The sequence below is a fragment of the Scomber japonicus genome, chromosome 4 (assembly GCF_027409825.1).
Source record: "Scomber japonicus isolate fScoJap1 chromosome 4, fScoJap1.pri, whole genome shotgun sequence".
NCBI lineage: Eukaryota > Metazoa > Chordata > Actinopteri > Scombriformes > Scombridae > Scomber > Scomber japonicus.
Genome location: NC_070581.1, coordinates 7,513,065 through 7,517,361, shown reverse-complemented (window position 1 = coordinate 7,517,361; position 4,297 = coordinate 7,513,065).

Genomic DNA, 4,297 nt, shown 5'->3' with positions numbered 1-4,297 from the left:
GGACAACTTCTATTCTCTTCTATTCTCTTCTGTCGTCCATCTCTGTCTCTTTCCCTTTCTTCTCCTCTCTACTCTCCAATGATCAGGATATCATCCAATCGCAATGCAGACACCAAGTGTACAGGATTCTGTAAGATGTAAAAAGAAAAACAAATCAAAACACACTGGGATAAACTATATTTTGAAAAAAAAAATTATACAAGGTTGTACAGTGCATTTAACACTCGACTTTCTCAACAAATACCTTTATGATGAAAAAAAAGAGATTGACTGTATTTAAAGTCTTGATTTCTGTGAGAAATTCAATCCTTAAGATGAAGAACCATGATGTCCATCCATGATTTGTCGATGATTTCTTTAAAATCTTGCTATTTGATGACTTTGAGTTTGTGTGTTGTATACATTCATAGCTTGAGAAAGCGGCGGCCGTTTGCTTTCAAGATTATTGATACTCCTCGTGCAGTGACAGAGTCAAGACTCGCAATACAGCAGCAAGTACGTTATTGAACATTAAAAAAAACAACAACACTTCAACAGGGACTCGTATGGCTCTTCATCTAAGCACTTTCAAATGTGAGGAATTTTAAAGGAGTACCCCATTGCAGCTTTACAGAACCTAAACATCTCTGGGAGATTCTCTACTGTACATACTGAACAATGTAAATAACATTACTGCTGACAAAAACAGCCGACAACAAAACCTCATCTGACTCTAATGCATTCGAGTATAGTATTTCTACCCTTTGGTTTCAGTGTTCCTCGTGCAGGAAGAGCATCGGAGTATGTGCAAATCCATTGTGTTTATATGACTCCTCACTCCTGATTTGGTTGGATTAGAAAGACGGGGGTGAAATGGATATCTCAGCTGGATATTCCACAGTAAAGCAGAGCACCGTGAATCAAAGTGATTGTGTACGATCACGATTTTTTTGACACACGAAAAGAAAACACTTCCCCTACACCACCATGGCCTCAAAACAAGCCCGTTATTGTAGTATTTTACCCCACAGTACACTGTAAAAAATTTAATTTCTGAATTGAACTGAATTGCAGTTATCAGACTTTTTTTGTTTGGGTTTTTTTGTGTCCGTGTTCACTCCTTTGTAATAACTCACAAAGCCCTTCTCTAGTGTGCAGTTTACTCCAGTTTATGGTTCCAGCATACAGTGAATCAGTTTACTCTACAGATGTCTTAAGACTGTGCGAATACGGCTGTATGAACTGGCCTTCTCTCAGAGGGAAGCCCCAAGTGCTGCATTGTCTTAAGGTGATGTCACTTATATGCCTCTTTAAATAAGCAATGTTGCTTGCAGTAGTCATAGGAATCATAAGTCACAGCGACAAAATAACAGTGAATAATAATTGAGGCAAAAGTCCTTAAAGAGTTCTAAATGTTGCCTCTCTTACATATTAGTCAGCAGAACATAATGTGACTTTGTGTGCTACCAGTAATTACTTGCAGCCATGCCTGATAGAAATGTTGTCATTATGGGCAGGGCCATAGCCAAGATTTTAGAACATATGAGGACATGAGCATGTCGCCCCCCTCCCCACTACCTAAATTAAAATGGTGAAATTGAAGTATTTTGGACCTCAAGCAAGAAAACTTTTTCTTATTTTTATGTATAGAGTCTCTCGTACTTTTTTTTTTAAGGAGATTTGCTCATCCAAGTCAGATTCAGCGAGCTCTCTTTAAAGGAGCAGTGTATAGGATTAAGTGGCATCTAGTGGTGAAGCCGTAGATTGCAACCAAATTAATACCCCTCTCCCTCTCCTTTCCTTCCAAGCATGTAGGAGAACCTACAGTGGTCGCAAAACTCACAAAAAACGTGACAAGTCCTCTCTAGAGCTAGGTTTTGATTTGTCCTTTCTGGGCTACCGTAGAAACATGGTGGAGGACCCACTTCATATGTAGATATAACGTGCTCATTCTAAGGTAATGAAAACTTGGTTATCATTTTTAGGTGATTATACACTAATTAGAACATACATCTGCTGAGTCTGTTCTGCTTGATGCCACCAAATTCTACACACTGCACCTTTAAACACACAAACTTGCATGTTTCCGTGTGATGAATGCCTCCTGTTCATCATCAGGTTTGCAGATTTATGAGATCGTAGTCATGTTAGGAGGCCTTAACGAAATTGATAATATTAATACAGCTGCTAACAATGTGTGTTAGAGAGCAGGTGATGTCATCCAGTCTTTGCCTTGACAGTGACCTGCATAATCCTGAATAAATTGGCAAGCCTAGATGATGATGATGATGATGATACTGTTAACATACAATAATATTTTCAGGTAGTTGATTGATTTAAATTTTATTTTAGTTCATTTCTATGACATATTTGAACTCCTTTTACATTAAGGTGTTACAATTCCTAGGTTAAATTAGCCTTTTCCCTCTTTCCCCTGTAGCCCTACTGAATAGTTTTGTGCCAATGACGAAATGCTAAATATGGTAAAATTGGCACATTTTTATCATATTTTAAGAACAAATCTGTTCATGTGGGTGGTTCTTGCATGAGGCTTTTTAATTCTAAAATTACTGGAATCAGCCTATAAAATATCCCCTATGAGTTACAGTAACTCTTAAAATTGAAAGGTGTAACTCTCCCGTAGTTGTAACACTGCTAAATCCCAAGAAAAATACAAAGGACATGAGCTGACTGGTATTTACAGTCCTGATTATTGGCTCAAAACAAAAAAACATATTACTTATGTAGTGTTAACATTGTGACATGCAACCAAGACCACACAGATTATTGTTGCTCCAACAGCAATGTACCTTGATGTAGCACTCGAGACAATGGCACTACCAGTGTCATTGGTTATTATGGTAACACCCATGACATGAATTATTGCTGACACATTTATGACAGTGATTATTGCTGCAGCAGTAACATAAAATTCTTGTCATTTCTATAAGACATTTCAAAGATGATAGCCTAGACGTGATTGGCTAGTCATACCTAATGGGTTGCTAGGGCAACCAGTGTGGTAACCAGGGAGATACTATAATTTGTGTTTCCCATTTTCAATCTCTTTATTTGGCTCCATCTATCAAAATATCAAAATACTTGCGGGGGCATTCCTAACTCGGGTTATTGGCGCTGCCGGTACGAGGCCTGTGACTGATCATGGTGATATCGGTGACATAGCTCTAAAGTGTGATTATAACATGTGACTAGCTGCAGTAGCCCTGTAAGACAGAGTCAGCTGCTTTGATCCCTAGCACCATGGGGCCCTTATCCCTCTCAGAGCAGCACTTCAGGCTGACACACTGTAACTGAACCCCCTAACGCGCCAAACCTGGGACGAGTCACTGTGGGAATTAAATTAGTTGTGTAATAACAGCACACCGTTAATTGTTTTCATATGAGAAATGGGCATGCTTTGCCCATTCGGGGTAGAAGGCATGCTCATACTGTAAACCCTGAGAAGTAATTGAATCCATTTTACAGAGAGGTTCAACCACACAAGGTGATCTGTACCCTGTGAGACAGCTACAGCCTCTGACATCTGCAGACACAGCAGTTTATCTAACAGGCAACATCACAAGGAAACATTACACTTTATTATTTTTAACCATGTTATATTTTGTTAGGGATGCACCTTTAACATATTAACTGTGGACAAGTCAAATATTAAAATTAAAATTTCCTACAGATTTTGGCTCAGTAGGTTATTTGTATGGTTTATCGGTGCATCCTTTTCATTATATACAGTACATATAATGAGCAGATAGCTAGATGTGCAGTGTGTTTTATAGAATGGTAGCTAGCTAACTCTCAGGAAGCTGTGTACAAAGTACTGTATTAAAGGCTCATTATGGAAATAATCTACAAACACAAGCAAGTCTAGAAACCGAGGCAACACGTGACATTTTTAGTCAATGCTCTCGTGTGGGGATGAATCTATTGTTAGTGACACATTTCGATTGAATATCTCTACTCTGGTTTTCCAAGCTGGGCCTTTAAGACAATATGAAAACAGCCCTTATGCTGAATCTAATGATGCTGTCCATGCAGGCACTGCGCAGACCTTGTTTAAAATGTGCCCTTGGCCTACATCTATCTCATCTACCATCTTAGGGTAGGAGTGCTGGGCCCTAATTCAAGAAATGTTTCTTTAACCTTGAAGTAACTGCGCAAGTATTAGAAAACAATAGAAATAATTGAAACAGTATCTACAGACCTCATCCATTTGGTATTGCAAGAAATATGTTTTTGCTTTTGATATGTACATGATCATTTGAGAAAATAGTGCCCATGCTGAGATAGCATGGTGATTTTT